This window comes from Vidua chalybeata, chromosome 2, assembly GCF_026979565.1.
Source record: "Vidua chalybeata isolate OUT-0048 chromosome 2, bVidCha1 merged haplotype, whole genome shotgun sequence".
In the NCBI taxonomy this organism is placed as follows: domain Eukaryota; kingdom Metazoa; phylum Chordata; class Aves; order Passeriformes; family Viduidae; genus Vidua; species Vidua chalybeata.
In genome coordinates this window covers 69,637,635-69,661,394 of record NC_071531.1, presented here as the reverse complement: position 1 = coordinate 69,661,394, position 23,760 = coordinate 69,637,635, and the positions used below count along the sequence as shown (strand labels likewise).

At 44.1% G+C, this 23,760-nt stretch overlaps 1 protein-coding gene and 1 long non-coding RNA gene across 2 annotated transcripts in view; one reads left to right on the top strand and one right to left on the bottom strand.

The window, feature by feature from the left end:
• The window catches only part of IGSF11 (immunoglobulin superfamily member 11), a 105,744-nt gene that overhangs the window by 63,125 nt on the left and 18,859 nt on the right, over window positions 1–23,760 (top strand). The gene's annotated exons all lie outside the window — the stretch shown is intronic.
• LOC128784396 (uncharacterized) lies at window positions 18,027–23,709 on the bottom strand. The gene is made up of 3 exons (XR_008429470.1): window positions 23,453–23,709; window positions 19,853–19,954; window positions 18,027–18,335 (listed from the first exon to the last, which is right to left on the bottom strand). It is a non-coding gene; the product is annotated as an uncharacterized LOC128784396 (long non-coding RNA).

Genomic DNA, 23,760 nt, shown 5'->3' with positions numbered 1-23,760 from the left:
CTATGATTTATCCACAGCATCTTTTCTGTGACAAAGGCCAGTCCTGGAACAGCTGTCTCATACTGGCTGTGAGTCTTTTGAGCTTCCAGCAGAGTAGGAAAAGAGTGTGGAGCATTGCTGTAAATAAATGAAACTGCACATTCCTCCCTTGGAAAAGTATCTGGCCATACTTTTAAGTCCTGCATTTCTGATGCATGCTGTAACCAAGCTGTGGGGGGATCTCCTCCACAGATGGACTAGCAGGGGATGTTTTTGTTCTTTCCTCTTTTCCTCTTGGACAACAGAGATGTTCTTCTTGAGCAAGTCTAAGGGATCACTGAACTGTAAATTTTGGAAACTGATTTCCTCCTCTTCGATGTGCCTCTGCTACAGCAAAAGTGTTGGCATATCTCATGGCCTGGCAGATGTGGTAGTGGGAAATTTTTGGCCTTCATATGTGCTGGAGGTGTCTGTTACATGAAGGGGGTCTTCATGAACCTTAAAATGCATCGTGCGAAGATGATAGACACAAGTGCCAAGGCAGATGCCAGCTCCCTTGTCAGTGACCAGAGTCCATGTCTGGAAAGAAGTCTTTTGTTCCACTGCTTTCTGGTCTTTTCAGGGATCATAAGCCATCTAATTAGTGTTTCTTCTCCTGATGCTGCTCATATATAACCAGTAACATGAAAGTAACACTAGACCTGAACAACCCCCAGCTTAGGGAACACCTGCAGTGTTTGCACTGCAATTATACATCACAACTGTCCCTCAGAGCCAGTCTTACAAGACAGCAGTCAGAGAGCTAACTTGTGTCCAAGAAAGAGGCTGCTGCTCTGTTTCTTGCATGCTTCTGTTCAGGCCCATGCTCCAGTGTGTCCGTGTGCACACCTCTTCCCTGTCAGTGAAACCAGTGAGATCCGGGTAGCAAATATACTCCAGTGGCAGAACAGGCCTCTGAGGAAGAGGTGCTTTCTACAGGAGCAGCAAGAACTAAATAAAAATTCACTGAGGATCAGTCATTCTTGAGTGACTTGCTGAAGAAAGGCAGAGAATTTGAGGTTGTTGGAGATGTGTGGGAAGGTATTGTTCTGTTCTGTGTGACTGCTGTAGAACCTCACATGAATTCCTGGACAGCCACATACTAGACAGTTAAAGGAAACCAGGCTTCAGATATTCTGCTCAAGAAGCTTTTGGTTCCTCTTTGGAAGAATAAGTTTAACCAGAGCATTGAGAAAGTAGCTGTCCTGTTGTGACCCTGGCAATTGTGTTGTTTCAGTGCTTTATCATGACAGTGCATCCTTACCTGGGATATTACTCTGAAAACCTTGATCTTTTACCTGTAGGCTAATTGCACTGGAGTTTTGGTTTCTTAACTGTCATTGCAAAGAATTAATTATATTTCTTGCCATTAATAAATAGGCTCTTTGCTGCTGTAGAGAAATGTGTCCAAGAGAAGAAAAAGAAATAAAGTGAAGTTCTCATTTTTGTGACCTGCTTACACTTACCTACTTTGTATTCTCTCATGGGCCAGTCTCATGTTTTCTTCTCAACAAAAGGACCTAAAGACCCTTTAAAGCCCTCAAGAGACACTAGTTTCTAGCTAATGACTTGTGGCTCTGTAAGTAACAGGATGCTTTGCTCACACAGAGTAGAAGAGGTTTGGATCTTTTAAGATTTTTTAGTTGGACTCCTCATCCAGTCATAGGACACTTGTTGGCCAGCTGAAAGTGCCCTATGATCTTTACTTTCTATAGAAGAGACCAGGTGTGATGTTTAAAAGACTGAGTCTCTCAGTCCTCAGAGAAGTACATTTACAGAAATGCTTTGTAATCTAAGATGTCTTATCCTAGCCAAAGTGGGTTAGTACAGCAGACCCCAGCAAGGCAAACTTGTTTCTGGGAAACAGCCTAAGGAAAAGCTGTTTCGGCTGCAATAAAAATCCCTGTGTGTTCTACTCTGAACTGGTATGGCCTCACCTTGAATATTGTGTGCAGTTTTGGGCACCACAATATATGAAGGGTATTAAGCTGTTAGAAAGTATCCAAAGGAGAGCAATGAGGATGGAGAAGGGCCTTGAGGGCAAGCTTTGTGAGGAGCAGCTGAGGTCACTTGGTCTGTTCTGCCTGGAGAAGGAGAGACTAAGAGGAGACCTCACTGCAGTTACAGCTTCCTTGTGAGGGTGAAAGGAGGAGCAGGCACTGATCTCTTCTCTATGGTGACCAGTGACAGGACTCAAGGGAATGGCCTGAAGTTGTGTCAGGGGAGATTTAGTCTGGATATTAGAAGAAGGTTCTTCCCCCGGAAGGTGTTTGGGCACCGGAACGGGCTCCCCAAAGAAGTGGTTACAGCACCAAGGCTGGCAGAGTTCAAGAAGTGTTGGTGGCTGGAGACTTTACCCAGAGACCTGACTTTCCCTCAACTGAAAACAAGACAAAGAGTTTTCTCAGGTGAAATTTGCTACAGTTCAGAAAAGTGTTGTTCTAGGATGTTCCTATCAGCCTGTGGAAATCACTAGGGAATCCCTTAGATATCAGATCCTAGACACGCTGCTCTGCAGGGCTTACGGAAAGCACTTTTCTTCATGGCAGTAACACCAGCCCTACACACTGCAACACCTTGATGTGATTCTTGAAGGTTTTTGGTATTTGTGGATGGACTGCAAGGGTTTGTGTCTTGAACTGATGACTGATGGAGCAAACCTGCAGGCCTATGTAGGCAGTGGGGCTGGCTGCATTTTTTTGCAAACAACATGTGCTCTTCCAGGAGCCTCAGGGAAGGGCACACATCTGAACTGGGCTGCCTGTGGAAATGATTAGTATCTGTTTATCATGGCTACCGTGAAAGCAGAGTAGCAGATAAATAAAATTGAGAAGAACCTTCTTTCTACCACAGTTCCAGGAGTTCCTTCACCTCAATACTTGCTTATTCATGTGGCACAAATCAATTTTTCTTGATGGTTTCCTAGCTGTATTGCATCTGCAGAACTGCAGGGAGATCAGCAGGCATCACTTCTGTCTCTTGTGGTCCTCAAATGCTCTTTGAGTGAAGTTCTGATTGCAGATTCTCCAGTGTCTGCAGCTGCTGAAGATGCAGGAGACATCCATCTCAAACCTTACTACCCTGTGTCTTGCCTAAGGCATTCGCTTACTGATGCAATGGGAAACCTGTGAAAATGTTTGTCAGTGATGGAGGGTGATCCTTGGGGTAGTCCCATTAACCTCTATCAGAGCCTATCCTGCCCAGGAGCCCAGTGCACACAAACTACTGCCTTGGGAGCCACAGGTATAACTTAATTCTTGCTTTTCCTTGTTTTTGTTTGATAAATCCCTCACCAAATTAAGTGTGCATGAGGACCTGGGGTATGTTAGATAGGCTGCACAAAAGGCTGTTTCCTGTGTGGAAATAGGAGGTAAAGCTGATGTGTCCTAGCTGCAAGCAGCCTTGCATGGCATATGGACAGAATTGTTCTTTTTTGTAAGTCATCAGACTGTGCCTGCACAGGGCTCTAAAAAGACTGTGGTAACAGCCTAATTTCTCTTTTTCTGCTGTCATGGTTTTAGGAGATTAAAAAAGAAAGAATTAGTTGAGGAGCACCTGGTCATGCAACAGTCCTGTGGGTGTGTTGGTGTGACCCCTGAGTGGCTCATGATATACTCTGAAAATTTAAAGAAACTTACCCAAAATGAAATTCCTTGTCTACTTACTTTGTGTGATCCTGCCTTCAGTTCCAGAATGGGAGACCTCTCAGGGACCATAGCAACCACTGTGGAGCAGTTTTGCTTACCTACTCCAAAGAATGGTGGATGTGATATTAAACTCCTTGTGCTTGTGTTGTATTGAATCCCCAGTGTTCTTAAAAGTTGCCTTTGTTAGACACCTGTCCTTCTTTAGTCTTTTGAGCACTGTATGTATGGTGCATTTGTATTCACCACACCCCTAAGAGTTGCTTCATTGCTTCATGCTTCACTCTGTGAAATAAAGATAATTATTCATCTTTAGGCATATTATAGGGTATTTGGTAGTCCAAATTTCACTCTGCTTGGGCTGCCTCTATGATCTTCTGAACTGGGACTGATTTGATGCCTTGGGAAGGCAGTGTGATTGCTCTTCCAAGTGATTCCAGAGTCATGTATATTGCTTGTAGGACAGAAAGGAGGAACCTGAAGACGAACCTCCAATCTGAGAAAAACACCCTCATTTCAGAGTTATCCTCAATTTCCAGGTACACTTATATCAACATTTCAATTTGTGGAGCCCACTTAGTCTTGCAGCAAGAAGAAAAACACCCTTTGACTTATAAATTGAGCACATTTAATGGGGAGCAGAACAGGAGCAGTCATTATTAATAATTATTTGCATAACAATAGCCTTTCTTCCATAGATCTCACAAAGCTGGGCAAACATGAATTAATTCAACCTTGAACTACCCACGTGGGAGGATGAAAAGTATCATTATCCACATGAACAGTTTCTCTGCATGATTTTACTAATTATAGTATAGCACTTAGGTGTTTTTATATGTGCTGTCTAAGAAGGTAAATAACATTTTACAGAGAGAACCGAAGGCGTTTCACACCCAATCAGACTCTTTACAGCATTCACACTATATTGTCTCCAGCAATGGGCAGAATTATTCTGGCAGAAGGTGAAGGAAATGGGCAGCATAGGCAGAGCTATAAATAGGTGAAATGCCTTGCTTACACCCTGCAGGAGTGGGCCTTTCAAAGAACTGGATCAAGATAGTAACTCAAGTTGCGCACCCTGCACCATACCAGAACAGCTTCCACCTTCCTATGTCACTTGGAAGGATCTCATTCCTGATCCTAGCAAGGCAGTGTAACACAACCCTCCCAAAAAGGCTGAGCTGTTCCATTAGCACTGCCTTAAGATTTAACCAGGCTGGTCCAATGAGGTGTGGGAGCACCTTCTGCTTTATGATGCTTTCAGCATTAGGGAAGCAGCTACTGCCTCAAAGCCCTGGGGAAGTGCCACTGAAATACTTCCAGCTACCTGGGAGCCTGTGGGTATTCCTCCTTCCTGGCATCTGAGACTTCCAGCAAGGCCTTTGCTGTACTTTTTTCCTGCTAAGCTCATGGAAAATAGCTGGCTCTAGGTTTTCCTGAGGACAGCCCAGCAACTGGGCATGGCGGTGTCTGAAATAAATATAGTTTTGGAGGAGAGTTCATTTCCCCTGAATTAATGCAGCCTGACACAGAGCGCAGGAGCATGTGCCATCTGGTCAGATCTGCCTTGATTTTCTGAACAAGGGGGAGGGTAACCGATAGTTTTATGAACTGTGCTTGTTGCACAGGCAAAAACAGTAATCCCCTAGGTACTGAAAATGAGAGATGCTAATCTGAAATTAAAATGGGTAAATGCGCACAGGCCCGGTAAGATTCTGAAGATCAAAACCTTGTTCTCTAAGGAAATGAACATTTTTATCTTGAGAAGCCCCAGGCACAGCCATGTAGCCCACCAATTTAATAGGAGGTGGTGGGGTAGCATGCTGCTCTTGATGAGTCAAGCTCGTTCCCTGCACATATAGGGTGTAATGTAATTTCCTTCCTCATCCCATGATGTTTGTATGTTCTCTGCAGAGATTTCACTCCTTTATTACCTGTCCATGCCGCCTGCTCCACCCTTGGCCTGTTTTGCCATTGCCTTCTGACGCTGCCGTATAAATAGGCTGGAATATGTCCCTCTCATTCCTCCTCAGCTAGAGAGCAGACATTTAATTCTACTCTTGCCTGCAGTCCTGCTGAGTATGTAATGAAATGGCCAGGTTCCGTGGATTCTCCCTGGGAGGGAGTCAGCAACAGTCCAGCGGTGTGTTGTAATGCAAGCTGGGATGCTGGAGGAGATCCTCATCTCCTTCCTTGTGCTGCCATAGGAGCAGGGCTTGTGTGTTCACGAGCCATGGGTGAGCATTCTGCGCAAGCTGCCAGAAAGTTCAAGGCAGCCATGTGTGCCCTGCGGCCATGGCTACGAAGTCACGGCTGGCCGTGACTTTGGTACAGGACGGGCTCTTAAGGCCAGCCATGCTGGCCTTAATTTAGCAGATAATGGCTGAGTAACCCAGTGGCATGTGTAAGGCAGGAACAGAAAGTGTTTGCCTTGTTGTCCTAACAAAATTGTGCCCTGGCTGTGTGCCTTTCAGACTTTCAGCCATCACCCTGCAGTATGAAATAACGATGAAGGCTCTGAAGCTTCTCTGCAGATCAGGTGGAGCTGGCCTGCAGTGCCACCAAAAGCAAAGAGGACAGCAAGGAGGTGGCAAAAAGCTGCTTTCGCATGCAGCAAAGCACTGAGGGAATCTGTCAAGGTGCAGAGAGAGATGCAGGTAATAACTTCCTTTGCCTGCCTGAGGTTTGTAGTGCCTGCAGTGCTCAAGGATAAAACCTATCATCCCTTCACATATGCTTGGGATGAAACAGAGTTGTGGGCTAACAGAGTCCAAAACAGAGGCAAAATTGGGCTGTGGAAACAGCAGAGGTGGTCATTGCATTTCCTTCTGGGGGTGTTTGCACACATTCATGGCCAAAGCCTCTGTCATCCTGGAATTCATGTCACCGAAACACAGCCTTGTGCCTCCCACCTAAGGGGTTAATTTCTTTGCTGCAATTAGGTCTTCCCTTGGAGCTGTGGGTTCAGCCCCTCAGTGAGCAGTGGGTGCAGAGCACACAGAGCCAGCATGTGCTGCTTGGTGTTGGGGCCAGCACCAGTTCATGTGGATGTGAGGGCTGCAGGAAGGGCAAAAATTGGAGGTGTGTTTTCTGTGTGGTTAGTTCAAGGAGAGTATTGTAACTCTTTTGGCCAGGAAAGATGAGTGGGGAGAGGACATTTTCTTGTGTTAGCTTGGTTGTCCTTTTTCTCTGATGGAAAGCAGAAGCAGTACCTTGATGTATTCCTTCCATTCTAAGATTTAGTACAACTTGCGTGGCTTTTTAGGGGGAGATGCATTGCAATGTTTGGGTAAAATATGCTGTAAAAGAGGGTGAAGGTTTATCTGGCCTGCAAAATCCAGTTAAAGGGTCAAGACTGAGGTTTAATTCATGACAGAGAGGTTCTGGCTCAGAAACTCCCATTGATTTCAGGAGTGTTGGACTCATCATCTGTGCAAAGGGCATGTTTCTATTAAGGTATTGTATTTGTTTCTCTCCTGTCCCCCTCCATCTTTTATCCTGGAAAGAAGATACCTCCAAAATCAGGAAACTTAACTCTTCTCTTTCACTTTTTTTTTTTTTTCTTTAACTCTCAGTCTTGGTTTTGTTTCTGGACCAGAATGCCCGATACAATCATGCAAAGGTCTTTTATTTATGTTTGGCTGGGAGCTGACCAGATGCCCCAGCCTGTAAAATAATCACCATCTGTTGATTGTAATTGCAAGGCAAAAGCCAAAAGCCTGGAAGGTTTTTTTCAATGATGTATTCAAAGAACTGCAGCTTGACTTTTCTGAATAAAAACAAAAGCTTCTGCTTTGGGTCAGACTTTTTTTTTTTTTTTTTAATACATCTCCACATGGTGAATGCCTATGAATAGCTCAGCTACTCATTCCCTCCTTATCAGAAGCAATTTGGCTTTGAGCTTTCTGGGTTTTCTCACTGCTGTCTGAGAAGGTGGCATCATTGCTGTGCCCTGGTGCATTGTGCCCCTCTTCTGCAGCTTGGCACTTTGGTGGGGAACATGCTTGTCTGAGGTCACACACACACTGAGTTTCTTCTCTCCCTTTTTTTGTCTTTCTGACATCCTGCCATTCTCACATCAGTCAAAGTTGTCTCTGGGGAAGAAGGACAATGCCAAATACTGCAGGTGCAGTGAGAATCAATAATTCATTTAATCATAAATTAATAAATGATGATCCTGCTTGGGGAGAAGGGGAGGAAAAGAAAGAACATTAATAAAGTGGTTTCCAGATCAATTCCACAACTCTGAGAGACTGAAGGAAGGCTCCAGAGGGCCTGAACTTGGTAATTGTCAAGATGTGTAGGAGTCCCTCAATACCACGACTGCTATTGCTTGGGTTTAATTCAGTGATACGGCTGCTGTCTGCCCCCTCTCCTATGGAATTCAGAGGCAGCAGAACGTCAGTATTCGCAGGATGCAGAGCAAAATGCCTCTGGGTGGGGCAAGTGAGCCGTATAGAAGTTTTTCTGCCTGCTGGATAAAAGCATTACAGTTCCTCAAGTGCCTCTGCCAGGGATTGAGAGGAAGGCAGGTCTTCATCCCTAGGACCCCAAGAGCTGAGCTTGCTTCTCTGGGACCACGGGGTGCAACTGAGTGTTGTTCCCACCAGGTGACCTGGGAACACTCAATGCTGTGCTGCATCTGGCCCTGCCCAAAATACATGGTGGTGAATACATATGTGCATCCAATCTGCTTGACACTGCAGCAGATGAAGGCAGGGCAAGCCAGGATTTAACTATCAGAACATGAGGAATAAATTTAATAAGGATGTTGAGTGTATTAACCTCCAGAAGACACCTCTCAGACAGGCTATTTTTTTCCAGTAAGAGGGCAAAGACTTCCCAAAGCACTCCATTCTGTAGTAGTGGGCATAATGGGCAGCCAAATTTGTCACAAGCTGCCACCAAGCTGCACATTTCTCTCCGGTGTGCTCTGTGCCTGCAGTAGTGCAGACTTTTCACAGCAGCTCAGCTGAAGGCCCTCGGGGCTGCTGAGCACTATTACTCTTGTTTTCTCCTTCATTGGCTCTTAAGTAACATCTGACAGGGGGTTGGATTTGGCTTTTTGAAAATATGTACGACCCCAAGGGTGTTTCTTGTGCATTAAGTGCTCTGTGGGTCTACCTGCAGTTTGAGCTGACTTAAATTTCTCTGAGAGATGAAAATGTTTATTTTTGTCACTGTCCAGAAGAGGTCAGGTCTGTTTATACAGTGCTTAGAGAAATTCAGGAACTGTGCCCCTCTCCCAGCCCTTCCTATGGTCAGCAGGCATCTGTAAACATGAACTCCCTAGGGGCAGGAGGTCTTTACTATGTATTTGTATGTCACTGTACTAGGAATGGTAATGAATAGTGGAATTAGAGCCTCAGTATCTCTTTTATGTAACCACACATGCTGTTAGTGGGCATTAGATTAGCCAGAGCTGCTCAAACACCCAGCAAGGCTGTTTTGCCTCAGCAGTGGTTTGAATTTTGCCCAGTCCTTGTGTACTGGGTAAAGCATCTGCTTTTCCTAGAAGGAAGGAACAAATCAATGCAACCATGGGTGCTGCTGTAGCCTGGGAGCTGGGATCTCAGACAGTGCAAAGACTGGGAGACAGAAAGGATCTCCAAAATGCTCTCTCTGGATGCAGTAGTGCCTATTTTCTGTGCTTCCTCTTTCCTTTTTGTTGAGTTATTTCTGATTTAAACTGATTCGGAAGCAGAACAAGGCTAGCCTATTTCCAGGTGTAAGGTCTACTTTTTTTCTTCCTGGTTTAATCTCATAACTCCTAGCTATTGCCTCCTCTCACTCTGCAGTGTTCACATGCATCAAGTGTGTATCTTACAGTTTACTACCCTAGGGTTGTTCCTTAATAAACTGTATGCATTTGGCCCTGCTTAGTCTTCTGTGTATATTCTTCCATATCTGTTTATCAATCATCTCTGATTTTTTTTCTAGTTTGCTGTTTATCTATTGATGATGAGGAAAAAAATGATGGAATTTACCAAATTGAATTCTTGGACTTTGTTGTGTTGAAATGGTGTGGACAGTCTCCCCTCCCTTCTTTCCTTTGCTGTGTTGAGAATGCACTTCTGCTTCCCACTCAAAATTGTGAGAGCCTGATTTGCTAATGAAGCACATCAAGACTTTTTATTTGCTTCTTTTCTGTAACCTCAAGTTTCAGGGAGTGAAACAGTTTCTGTGCTTTCTCCCTTCTGCTGCATATCCATCTTTTAGATTACTGCTCTCCAGAGATATTAACTGTTTTCTTTTTTCTGTGTTGATGGGTTCAGTTTGTGTGGCTGTAACTCCAGATGCAATCACCCTCTGTCCCACTCATGCTACTCTCTGCTTTGACTTTCAGACCATTGCCCTCACAGACTCAATTTTAAGGATATATGCATTCATCGAGGGCCTCTTTCTTTGTCTTCCATTTTTGCAATTTCTCTGTAGGGTGGCAACTGCAAATTTCATGGACAGTTAGTGTTGTTTTCCTGTGACGCTGTTTTAATAAGGCCACCATGGATGAAAATCCCTTGACATGTCATTTATCATTTCCCAGTCCAACAAAGCATATTTTCTTTTGGTACCATTGCCCAGTAATTTGATCCATGGGCTTTTGGTTCCAGTGGGGCACTATCAAATCCTTCAAATTCCTAAAGCTTCAAATTCTCTTCACTATCTTTCATCTGTGTGCTAATGTATATGTATATTAAAAAGCAAAATATTTTAACTTGTGTATTTAATGTGATTTTATTCTTTAGATTCTTAATGACCCTACATATTTGTTTCATTATTTCACTAAGGCTAGACATTGACTTAGAATTAAATATTGCTGGCTCCATTCCTTATTGAAAATCTTTATTATGTTTGCTTTTTGGCTGGTTTTGTGGAACCTCCCTAGCTCAATGTAAATTGTCAGATTATTTATCACTGGGATAATACGTTTGTCAATGCCTCACCCTAACAAATTAGGCCCCTGATCCTGCATACATTTATGCAGGTGCTTATATGTATAGATTGCCTAACATTCAGCCCTGCATTAGTTCTGTTGATGTGAAAAATGCTTTTAAAAAATGTCTCTGTCTTTTCTGGATTAAGTTCTAGGATGTTGCTTGCTTTATTTCATTTGTGGACATATAATTTCTCAAGTTCTTTTTGCTTCTGCTTTTTTTAAACTTGCTTTTCCCCCCTCTTTTCTAGTCCAAATTCCTCTCTTTATTCTTATGGCTACAGACAGATCTACAAAAGTTGTTCAGCCATTTCTGAACTATTCATTTCATCCTCATCCTCACTTATTAATGAACCCACCTTCTTTCTGGTGCTGCTTCTCATCCTGATGAATTTGTAAATCCCTTCTTATTCTCCTCAATGCCTTAGGCAACATAAATTCATTTGCTTTTTTTTTTTTTTTTTTCCCTTGTCCTTATCTCTTTCTTGCATCCTTAACTGGCACTGTATATTCTTGTTTAGTCACAACTCCCATTTGCAGCAAAGGAATTTCTGGTGATTTTCTCAATGAAAAGGCATCGATAGGAAAACACTGTGCTGTACATTACTATGTGATCTGAAATGTTTCATTTAAAAGTTGTGTGTTGTGGAGCTTTCTCAGGGTCAATTTATGTTGCAGTCACTGCATAGCAAAGCCAGCATTCTGGCTTAAGCATTTCTTTGCTAAAATTTAAAAGTGCTCAGCATGGCTTGAGCAGGGCAAGACAGGCAGCTGAGCAAATGGGAATTCCTCTGCTTTCTGAGTGGTTTCATGCACTGTGCTGTGCTGTGCTGCTCATTACAAGAGCTGCTCTCCTTCCCTGGTAGTAGATAAAGAGAAAGCTCCCTTTCTAAGGGGAGTCCTTCTAACCCAAAGTGGGTGGTGGAGGTCTGTGAGTGTTTCAGCCACTTGCTGCTCAGGAGAAGGCAGAGAGCTAAGAGGAAACCTTGGCTGATACTCTGAGTGGCTGTAAAAGGGGAGAAGAGGCAGGAGGTCTTTCCATCCTTGGAAACTCCACTTGAAGACAGATTGGTAACAGTGTTGTGCTTGAAAACAGGTGTGGTGGTGTCTGAGCTCCATCAGCATGGGCAGACAGAAATGTGTATGACCTCTGTGACTGCTGCCACCAGAGATGGCAAACCTGCCTTGGCAGCAAGGCTGGAGAATGTCTGGTGAAGGAGTTTTTTTGCATGAGATCTGGGAAAAAATAAACCTGGAGGCTAAATTTAGAGGCTCATTAGAGAAGACCTATTCAGCCAAGGCTGATATTGTGACCTGTAAAAATGCCTGTAACTCAGCTCATGAGAATGGGGCTGTACCACTGACCTATCTTATGACCTCAGAAAAGTCTCTGCTCCTGTTTAGTTTCCCAATCCCTTAAAATCAACCCCCAGTGATGCAGGGTTATAGGGCTTTGGCCAACTCCTGACTGTGAAATGCTCCAAAAAACTGGGTAGAAATGGAAGTGTTTCTTTCTTTTAGGGAGTCAGAGTGAAGCTTTCTGTGGGGCAGGGCAGGAAGAAGTGGATTGTATTTAGTAGTTCCCACCACATCTATTTGGGGTGCTCTGACCCACCTTTCTCTCTCACTTCCTCCCTTTGTGGATGCCATGGAGAGCAGCTATGTACAGGCAGAATATAATGAGATCATGAGTTCTCATGTGACTCTGAGACCAGAAGCCATTCTTTCATCACCTTCCCGAATCATGGCATCCTTCACACCCTTCCTGGACATGGACAAGTCAGGAGTCACACATTGAGGAGGTGAAAAAGAAGGAAAAGCACAAAATATGCTTAAAAGCAGAGTTTACCCCCATAGACCCATACTTTTCCCATAGACCCATACTTTCTCCCTTCTTCTGTGCCCAACAGTGTTGGGCAGGGAACCCGCCAGAGTTCTGTTCAGTATGTTGTCTATTTTCTGAGAGGAAATGTCTTTTTGTTTACATAGGGGAGAGAGAAGCTTAGAGAAGAGACCTGGCACAGAGCAGTTGGGATTTGGTTAATCTGCTTAGAAATACATTAATCGGAGGATCAGATGCTGTCAACAATACTCTTTCCCCTCACTCTCTTCTCCCTTTCAGTATCTTCCTCATCACTGCTCCCACTGGATACTATTCCTCACCCTCCTTCCTGCAGCTCTCATCTCCCCTGCTGTGAATGCCAGGGAGTAATGAAGGACAAGGAGATTAAAGCAAAATTAACAAATAAAATATAAATCCTAGACCTAAATGAAAATTAAAAATGGGTATTCAGCTGTTTATTTATTTCCCTAAAAATAGCCTTGTACCCCAGCCAAAAAAAATGTAGCCAGGATTTTCCTGGGAAGTTCTGGGGAAATCAGTCAGGTTTCAAAAGATGAATAACTAGTGGAAATTGTGTCTGTTGGCTTTTCCCTTTGATTCCATCCAGATGACATTATCATGGCATTCTGACAGTGACTGGAGAAAAGACTACTCCAACCCTCACTGCCTTCAGCAGAAACTGCGGGTACTCAGCCTCTGGCTGTCATCTCTTGTCCAAAGATGGGCATCCATAATTGTCAGCGGTCACAATTTAGGGGGTGCTGTGATTAAAACTGGAGCCAGGCAGTTCAGTTTCTCTTTGGACAGCTGGGATAGTGATATACACAAGGACATTACCTGTACAGGGAGAGGAGCTCTGAAAGGAGTTGTCACTGTTAGTGGCACATTGCTCAACATCCTGTTGCTTTTTTGCCTGGCCTCTGGTGAATTGGAAAGGAGGCTCAAAAATGGCATTCCAGGACTACATGAAGCCAAGGCTGAGGCCAAATTTGTTGCTCTCTGAGCTCTTTTGTAGTAGAATTACTGTTGTCAGAAGAGTTTTTGTTCTACATGCACAGTTTTCTTCTAACATTTTTGTTTTATGAATTTTTCAAGGAAAGCACAAGAAGAAAAGGCATTGCAGTGAACAAACTATCAGTACCAACTGGGAGATAAAGAAAGTAGCTAGCAGTTGCTATCTACTCTTAGTATTTGTTTTTTTTCCACACAGACTTTTATATTCCTGGGTTTTGTTCTCAGATGTGCAGTACTCTATTTCATTCTCTGTATGAAGGTATAATCATAGGCAATGCAGGATATGTGGTGTAGCTTGCTTAATTTCAAGGAAAACATTTCAATTCAGGGATCTCCTGACCTCTGAGCCATTATTTTAACAGCATTCCAGTTGCATTAATTTTGGAGATTTTGCAATCCCATGTTAATCCACATTCCATTGAAGCCAGTACACAGACACCCATTGTCTTAAGCTGGGGTTGGTTCAGGTCATTACTCTTCAAACTGTGCTAAGGGAAAGGATAAGAATAAAGGGAAGGGTGCAGTGGTTATCAGAGCTCAGTTTCTTTTTGTGTTTTCATGGGTGAAGTAAAGGCTGACTTAGAAAGAAATTGAGGTGGTAACTGTTTTTACAGGAGAATTGGGGTATTTTTGAGAGAGAAAGAGGCATGAGGAGAACACAAGGCTGCTGCCTAAGGGTGCAGCAGTACTTGTCCCAAATAGAATGTTTTGGCCACAGAGATCTCAGTGCGTTATCTGTTCAACGGGAAGATGTGTCCTTGTGCCAATCCCTCTTCTCAGTTCCCTCATGCTAGAACCCTGCACTGAAGAGAAGGTGAGAACTCACTCCTGGTTCTCTTAAGCATGTTTTAGAGGAAGATCCAAAGGAAACAGTGCTGCTTATATAAACACATGAGGAGGTGTACACAGCTATTTGAGGACATGTGAACCCTGTTAAAGTTGGTGCACTGCAGTTCTGCTTGGCCTGCCTCCTGTATTCCCCCAGCCAATGTGACCCACCTGCCAGCTAAGTGTGGCTGCCAGGCTGGGTGGTGGTGTCTGCTGGCTGTGTCCTGCAGGTCCTTTGCAGGCCTCTTTTTCCCAATGCATTTTTAATGCTGATCTCATGACCTGTACTATAGTGTGAACCACTGGCACTCTGGGACAACACCTTCAAAAGATCTGGGCTTGAGCATTGGACTTCCAACCAAAAAGTGGTCATAAGATTTTCTTGATGGCCGTGTCCAGACCTTGTGCCAGTAAGGGAGAAATACTGAATTAGCATGGTCACAAATTCTTGTGCTTTGACTTCCTGCCAGCAGGTGGGAGATAAGGATCCAATAAACCTGTCAGAATTGTGTACCTTGGACAGCAGCCCCAGACACCTGAGGTGCTCTATTACTTCTAGCTGGGAGCTGGGGCTTTGATACCTGCTGGTTGACATTATAGCACTGAACCAGTGGTGAAGGGATTTTGTCTGTCTGGGCAAAGGAGGGTGTGATAACATTGCTACTTTTATTTTTGTTCAACATGAGTAAGAGTCAGAGGGACTGCAGTAGCACAGATCTTGCTGTGAGCTGCCATCAGGAAAGTACACAATGTCCTTTCCAGTGTGGCATTCTTGCTGTTTTTAACATGCTACTTGGATTAAACCTAGTACAGACACATGCTGTGTCTGCTGAGGGTAGATACTTGTGGGTTTGGAGCTACCCTATGTCTCAAAAATGTTATGGGGAGCTGGTACATGTTTTTTCTTGGCAGGTGCTTTCTTCCCCATGCTTTTTCTCTGTCTGACAAAGCAGTGTCATCACTGCTTTTTCCATCATCTTAACAGCTTTGTGGCTTTGTTGGGTCTTGCCTCAGGCCCCATGATTGGGCTACTGGTTGGAATTTGGGTTGCAGCAGATATTCCAAGAAAGAAGTCCTTCAACGAGGAATCTTTTCCCATGTACTTTGTTCCTGGAGTGTCATGAAGGAGTAACGAAAGAAGAGTTGCCTCCTACCAGTCTCCTCCTCAGCCCAAGGTGTTGCCATTGACTTCCTTGCTCATAGCCAAGACTTGACTTGACAGAGTTCACAGCCTGATGTGCTCCTTCTCAGGCTCAGTGTTATATGTTGGTGTGGATGTGTGTTTCTGGGCTGAGAAGGGAATTTGGAAGTGCTGGGATGCTTGTCCCTTCCAGCATGGCTACATACAACACCTGCACTGTTGCTGAACAATCTGCAGGTCCCTGGGCAAAGTGGACTTCCTACACATCTCTTTGTTTTTTCTGTGCCCTCCTTCATATCTCCTGGAGACTGTCCCTACAGTTGAAGCATGCAGAAGCTTGAGATCTTGGGGCACCTTTTTGAGCCAGTGATATGTGGACTGTGGTCTGGGACACAGGTGAGCACTATATAGGTAAACTCTAATAAATAGTAGAAACTCAGTGATTTCATTCAGCCACCCTCCAAAAATAAGAGTGGATTGTGGGTCAGAAGTTCAGGCACCACAATTCTGGTCTGTGTGCTGCTTAGCAAAATAGCAGGCCAAGTCTTAGTCAGCCCTATGCCCTGCATTTAAAACTGCCTGAGATGAGTTTTTGCAGCCTCCATGGAGCAGTTTGTTACAGAGCTTTGCTGTTGTCACAGCTAGATAGCTAGTCAGAGACCTCGCTGCAAATTTTGTTGCTAATAAAGATGATTGGTGGGGAAAAGAGAACTATTTTTATCATGCAAATTAAAAGCATACTACATTTATCTTTTAGCATTTTTCTATCTATTTTTCTTCTGTTTCTTTTCTGTCCCTTTGATGTATCTCCCTATCTCTATCTCATTTCCTACCTTCCTTCTTCCACGATTATCACTTTCTCCTTTCACAGGGAGCAGAAAGAAGCATCTGCTGTGCTTTTTGAGTTCCCACTTAATCCTGCCTGATCTCCCATTATTAGAAGGCTCCTTTCCCTCTGGTACCTTTGTGCTTGGTGCAGATGAGTATGGCAGAGCCCTTCAGAGTGTCCTGTGCCTTTGGGATGCTTCCCAGGTATCGCCTCCAGCCCCATCTCCTTCCTTGCTCAATCCAAACAGCTCGTGCTTAGATGCTAAAGTGATCACTTATTTCTTCCAGCCTGATGGACGGAAGATGGATGGAAGTGATGCCTGGAGCTTTCAAATATGTTCATTAATTCGGCCTCCTGGGGTGTATTCCCGGCTGACCACTCTGTGTGTGTATGCGGAACTGGCAGGCGGGAGGAGAGGGCATGCCTGGCTCTGGAGCATATGCTGTGCTTCCTGCCGGTTTGCAGGCTTGCTTTAACAGTTGGTCATTCCTTAAAGCCTCATCCCCCTGCAGAAGTGGAGAGATCCTGGGATGCCTTGGAGGGGCAAAGAGATGCAATCGAGTTTGACAGGATTTGCACCACAAATTAAGTGCTGAATGTTCACGTTTGACACTCCAGTTCCATGGAGCTTTTGGATAGCCCTTCACAGAGAAATCTGTCAGAAACCCAAGCATCCAGAAAGCAGGGGGAAAGCCACTCTGCCACCTCCTGTTTGCCACCTCCTGTTTTTCACTTCTCAGAGGATGCAAAACACCAAATTGGTGCTGCATGGCCTTGTCAGCTCTAGTGCGCTGGGAGGAAGGTACTGTCATGGCAGGGAGCTTGCACACTGCCCTCCCTCCACCCCCCCATCCTACACCTCCATGCTTGGTGTTTCATTTTAGATTTAATGGGGATGTGGCGGCAGCACCACCATTCTACTTGATTGATTAAAAGTAAAAGTATGAACCAAACTAATTTAATTATGTCGAGTCAGGAATGTTCTTGTCAAAAGAGTAACAGAAGCTTGGTTTCATATCATAGATTTCCCATTTCCAAATGTAGAAGTATTTTCTCCATCTGTCCTCTGTGGTTATGTATTATTGCTGTATGTGCTGTCTGGAGCAATGTTGTCTTCCAGCCTAGCAGAAGTGCTCTACTCCATTGTTATATTGCTTCCTAGAGCCTGGAAAAGACTTCACCTTTTTGTGACTTCGGTACAGAAATACATATCAGTAGGTTGTCCTATACTGAGAGCTGGGCAAGCAGTTATAAAAAGCTGTTCCTTTGATAGAAGTCATCCCTGAATGGGCAACAGCCTCGTGCCAGTCTCAGTACAGCACAACCTCCTACAATAGCATCCTGTCATTAGAGCTGAATTCCTTCCCTGTGGCCTCTGTTTACTGTCAACATACAGAACATTCCTGTGGCAGCATGAAAAGACAACTCCTGAGCTTCTGTGGTTCTAGGATTTGTCCTGCGTCTTTCTCAAACTCTTGGCTCCTCCTGCTCAGAGACTACTCTTGTCCTGCTGTATGGCTCTTTAGCCATTCCACATCCTGCTTAGAGATAAGCAAATTATCTGTGGAGATATGGGGCTCTTGCACAAGCCTCTGGTGGGTTGCCTTTCCATGTATCTCTGTGAGGTGTGTGTTTTAAGCCATGCTGATTTACCTCCATAAGTATCCATCAAGTTTACACTGTTGCATTTATTCCTCTCTGCCCTTCAACAAATGTTTTCCCCAGGATCATTTTCTAGCTTGCAATCTATCTCTTGGAGTATTTATTGTGTTCAACCTGCATCTGTGCCTCGGGGTATGATTTCTGCTCCTTGCATCAGTCTCTCTGCTTTTTCTCCTGCTTTCCCTCAATACCACATGCCCAAGCAGCACAAAGAACTCTTGGGGTGAGGGGACACTACTCCAGTTCACAGCCAGGCAAAAGGAGTCAGGCAGTCAGAGGTACTGCTGGGACAGCTGCTGAGGTGGGTGGAGAGGTCAGAGGCTGTCCCTGCTCCCCTTCCCCTGCCAGAGGTTACCCTCAGTTCAGGGTGTCAGCATGGCAGCCTGCATTCTTTTTCTTCAGCCTGATCCTCTCAGAGTGACCTATGGTAGAAAAGAAATTGCTCTTACCCATTAACCGGAATCTTTTTGCCAGAACTGAGTGTGAGAGAGAGCTATTACACCAGCAGTTCCACTGGCAGGTCTGAGTGGGAGGCAGAGGGATGAGGAATGTGAGGGATACTTCTCTGCACCTCAGGGAGCAACCAGCCACAGGAGCAGCTATAGCCTCGGCAGGAGTGACTACCCCTCTTCTTCCAGCAGGTACAGACTGCAGAGCCCAGCATTCAAACCCACATACACATTTTTCAGTGGCAGGCCGGACTTTGATGAAGTAAGTTTTAGCTTTCTGACTTTAGACTGATTTATCTCAGCTGGTCTTTATGGAGTCTGAGAAGCAGCCTGCAACCCTTGAAAGGCCTGTGCACTGGAGGTTGGAAACTCCTCCTCCACCAGGCAAAATCATCTTCATGGTTATGTGGGTGTGTGCAGCAGCTTCTCCCTCATGTTGTCATTTTTGAACCAGAGAGAGCTGGTGTGAGCACTCGCAGAAGGCAAGGAAAGCAGGTCGGATGAATACTGTTGAAGCAAATTCAGGCTTATTATTCAAACAGATGTTCATGAATATATTTTGCTATACTTGCAGAGTTTTAATTGTAATCTGACTTGATGGGCACATGAGTTTAAAAGTAGAAGACTGAATTTATGGAAGGAGAGATGATTTGGAAGTTGAACTACCAAGCCAGAGAGTGAGAGTTCATGTCTGGCTCTGCACAAGCATAGGCACATCACCTGGGTTTATTGCTCCTTGCCTCCCCTGGGTCCCAGGGATGTTCAGATCCTGCTGGGAGAACACATCAGCATCCTGAGCAGGACTATTTGTGTGCTGAATTGTCATTCATTCATAATTGTTGTTTTCTTTGCATTACACTGTTGGCAAATATAGTGGAGATTTGCCACTTTTTTTATTCTCCTGCCTTATCACTCCCCTGCCCCCAAGTCAAGGGCTCTCCTCCTTTACTCTTCTGCTTTCTCAGCTTCCATAGGAAGCTGTCAAAACCTTTCTTGGTGGCACTTCTCCTGTGAAACCAGGTCTCTGTGAACTTTTGGTGATACAATGAGAAGGAGAATCTGGGAAAGAAGCCAAAGCATGATTCTACTACAGTGATTATTATTATTTCCATTAGCAACTATGGCAGGAAAAGTTATAATAAACAAGGGAGAGATAAGTGTGATTTGTAGGTGTTTAAACCCTTCTGTGCATTATTTTTAATTTGTTTCTTTTTCTGCCTGAATACAAGCACTGATTTAAAGCTAGGAACGGATTGCTTCATTTTCACCCAGAGCCTGCCCTGTGGGGCAGGGCAGCCTATTCATTCTCGCACAGTACCTATCACACAGCAGGCAGCAGCCCTGACTGCAGATGAGATGTCCTCTCCTCTGACAGCATCTGGATGGTCAGAGAGGCATCAGCACCTCCCTGAGGGGGACAGTCCCCTCTAAGAGTTGTGCTGGCTGCCTGTGCAGCTTCCTCACCCAGGAGGTGCATGGGCAGCGCTCACCTCAGCTGGCACCATGGTTCATCTGTCATGGACCCAGCTGGCTGCAGGTGAAGGCAGTCTCCTGAGGATGGTCTCAGGTGGAGGATTTGGACAGCAACGAGCCTGAGAGTGCAGAAAAGAGCATAGGAGAGAGGTTGTTTTGTGACGGTAACTGTTAGCATAATTGTGCTGAGGCAGCTGTTAAAAACAGTGATGCTTAAAGAGGAATTTTTACCCCTTATGGTAAATGACATGGTAGCACAGACTCCAGAGATGGAAACCTCCTGCTCAGCCTTCTGCAGAGCTGTAAGGCAGCAGCTGGTAAGAGAACCATGGGTCCAAAAATACTTGTGGAAAATGCAACACCTCTGCACATGCTGCCTGGTCCCTTGGTTCCCCCTCCAGACAAACAAATAGGAGCACAAAAAAGCAAGTAAAATTGAGGGCTCAGCCTTTTCCAGCCCTTGGGAACCACAAGTAGGTTTCTCTGAGTTTTAAGGATACCTGGGGAGAGCAGTGAGTACCTGCTTTTGGTTTCAAGAGAAAAGAAAGAGTTTGGGGAAACTTCTTTATGCAGAGTAGCATTGATCTGAGATTTTAATAATGCAGTGGACTTGTAAGTGTTCCAAACTGTGAGATTTTTGAATTAATTTTTAATCCATGGTTTAACATTAAAGATTAACATGTGTTTCAAATTTCAGAAAGGGAATTCACCCCTGAAAGGCTAAGACTTTCTTCAGTGGCTTCTTAGGGTTTTGTTCTATTTTACCTTTTTTTTTTTTTCCTTTTTCTCCCTGCTTGGTGCATAAAATATAAAAAATAAATTAAAAAACCCCAAACCAACAAAAAACTCCTAACAAACAGCAAACAAAAAAAAAAAAAAACACCAAAAAACAAAGGAAAGGGAAAACCCAACACACAGGCTGTAGTTGGGGAATTTTCAACTTGTTAAACCAGTGTCCAGTCAGGCTCTTTCATATTAATGTTGCTCTGTGTGCTTTTAGACTTGGCAGGAGAAACAACATCTGTGAAAAACTGAGCCAGCTGTGCAGAAAAAAAAATGTTAGTTCAGAGCAGTTGTGTACTTTGCTGCTTGGGCATAAGCAACTTCTTGCATATGTTGCAGAGGGAAAATTTGCAAAATGTTTTCCTGAGACTTTTAGAGTAAAAGACAAGGGAAGCTTGTAGCAGTTTTATGTTTGCAAAAGTTAGTAGCTGTTATAAAAGGAAATTCAGGACATCATGGGAAGGGAAGAAGAGAGGGCAAGCATAAAATCAGATGGCACTGTGAGGCTTGGTCATCCAGGGTTAACTCTCAGATCTTGGCATCAGAAAATAAGTTGGTAAGGAGGGAGGTGCATTGTCAGGTACAGTAGCAGCAGCATCTGCATTCCCAAAGTCTCCTTTCTGCATTGCAAGCATGATATGATTGTACTCTGTGTTTTTTGAAAAGCTGCTCAAGGGGTTTGGAGCATTTTATAAGCATTTAATAGTACCTTGAGGGTGCCTGCTTTGTGCCTCCCAGCCTGGAATGCTTTGGGCCAGGGCTGCTCGCAGAAAATGTTTACTTGTAGAATCATGTTGGCCTCCAATGGAGCTGAACATAGTGAACCTTCTTGGTTATTCTTTTTTCTCCTTGATAAGATATGTGTGTGTGTTAATTTGAAATCAATACTAATACTTAGTACAGTGGTGGAGAGAGTGATTAATAGGCAGAGCAAGGCCCGTGAATCAGGTCCTAAAGTCCTGTTCCTGTCTCACCATTGACTTGCTGCATGGTGTTTGGGTGAGTTATATCCTTGCTCCATCTTGGTTTTCCTCACTGCAATATGGAGACTCTGCATTCCTTCCTGGCATATTTTACCACTACCAGTGCAACTTTCTGCATTTGAGTTTTTCAGCATGATGCTGTGTACACAACTAGAGTGCCGGAGGGCTGGCACTGGCTGGAGGGGAAAGTGCACAGCATTTGGGAAAAATCAGGCTCAGTGATCTTGGCTTGGATGCTTAGAGCTGCAGATGCTTCAGCTCTGGGTACATGATGCGCAGGGAGAGCCTCTCAGCTCTGGGATGTGTTTCTCTTTGCACCCTGTGCTGGCACATGCCAAAAGGACACATAGCAGATGGACAGCAGATTTGTATTAATCTGGCTGTGTACATTTCATCTGTTGGTCCTGCTTCCAACATACAATGTGGGAATGATTATCTCATATGGCTGGAGTGTCAGGAACTGATTTATAGTCAGTAACTCTTGCAGCAGAGCTTTGGGTTTTGGTGCAGGCAGGTTGGAAAGATTGCACTTCCAGAGGGCAGGGAGCATGGAGTGACTCTCTTTCAGGGAAAGGACTGCAAGATGTATTGCTGTGGCTTTTGTGTGGAAGTCTCTGTGCCTGACACTCTCCCCTTGAGCCACATAGGGACCAAACTTCACATGTAAACATCTACAGCTCCAGCACTCGGGGTGTACCCATGAGAAGGTCGTGACGGAGTTGTTTGTAGCTAAAGCAATGAACAAACTAGACTTTTATTGCAGGGAAGTCCTAATGTACCCTCTCTGTTTCATTTCACATCATAGTGAGATGGAAGGACCAAAAATCAGGGTAAATTTCCACTGGGAAGAGACTATTCACATGATGTTGAAAGGCCATAGCATATTAAGTATGCATGTGTGTATTCACTGCACTGGTACTGCATAAAATTATGCAAAGTCAGAATTTATGTAATATCTAAATATATGGCAAAAGTTTAAATGCATTGAAGTAAAGTGTTCTTACCTTATTGAACTGAAATGTGCCAATATTACCATAATTAAATGGGGAAGTCAAAGCAATTCATTTTGTCTTCACTCACTGAAAATGTCATCAAAGTTTATAGTCTTACAACCTATTTTGATTTTAATGAAAACTCTTCTTTTCCCAGTAGAAAATTATCCTTTTACAACCTCTTTAGACAGCTCAACTCATAATCTGAAACACTCAATTACTGACCTGACATTTGCCAGAGCAAAAGACAAATTTGGGTTTTCCTTTCTTTCCAATTTAAATGAAAAAGAGCCTGCCTTTTTTTTTTTTTTTTTTTTTTTTTTTGTTTCATTCTGTTTGCTTGTTTTTAATGATTTTAATAATTTTAAATCCAAAGTAGTTTGGGATTAATGAAGTTTAAGATATGGAAGTCTAATGTCTTTGAATATGCCCATGTAAACTAGTTTCAATCCGACTACTTTGAAAGGCTTTGTTTAATCAGTTTTGTTTGGAGACAGGGAAGTTTCACGGTGATTTTCCACATTCTTAAGCCTTAAAGGCTCTCTCTCCTATGAAAAAGCTACAGGAGTATTTTTAAACCCCAGTTTGGCAAGATACACAAACATGTGCCTAATTTTTAAACATATATTTTCAAATATATGTCCACTGATTTACCTGCTTTTAGTGGAATTTCTAGGACATATCAAATGCACCCAGGCATCAGTGTATGGCAGAGCAGCCCTGATAGAAGAAGTTTGAGGTGGTGGCAGGTTGGGTCTGGGACCCATCCTTTGCTGATTTTCAGGAGGCAGTCGCCCACTCAGGGCCACAGGCTCCTGAACACAAACGCTGGCGCTTTTTCCTGTGAAACAAAACTCACCACTCCAGGTTCCTGATGTCAGTTTGCAGGGTGTGCTTGGGAATGTCAGGACAGCACATGTTCAAGGTCGTGGCCCGTTGGGTCTGGGACGCATCCTTCGCCATTCGGACATTTTGGAGGTGGCCGCAGACTCATGGCCACAGGCCCATGAACATGAACACCAGCACTTTTCCCTGTGAAACAAACTCACCACCCCAGGCTCCCGATGTCATTTTGCAGGGTGTGCTTGGGACTGTCAGGGCAGCACAAGTTCAAGGTGGTGGCAGATTGGGTCTGGGACACATGCTTTGCTGTTCAGATTTCTTGGA